We start from the raw sequence: 327 nt of genomic DNA on the forward strand, positions 1-327 counted from the left end.
TACAATGGGTTCCTACTCACAACATCAATCATCCCATTTTCAAACATTTTTACCTACATTGCAAAAAAATATGGCATATGTTTAAAAAAAGGAAAACACTGCATTACTTAATTGACTATTAAGGCATAATTCTTTATTTTCATAAACGATGTTGTCTACATTTATACATGGGCTTATAAATTAATAGGTTCTGTTAATATAAACATTTAAAAATTATGAAAAAATAAAAGACTGGCACAGTGCGTACCATAAGACAAAACATTTAAAATATTTAACTGTTCAGCAAATATTTGAAAATAAAACATTCATGCTGTGCACACTGTGCAG

Source organism: Siphateles boraxobius, unplaced genomic scaffold (assembly GCF_051911475.1).
Source record: "Siphateles boraxobius isolate OS27281-9 unplaced genomic scaffold, OSU_SipBor_1 56, whole genome shotgun sequence".
NCBI lineage: Eukaryota > Metazoa > Chordata > Actinopteri > Cypriniformes > Leuciscidae > Siphateles > Siphateles boraxobius.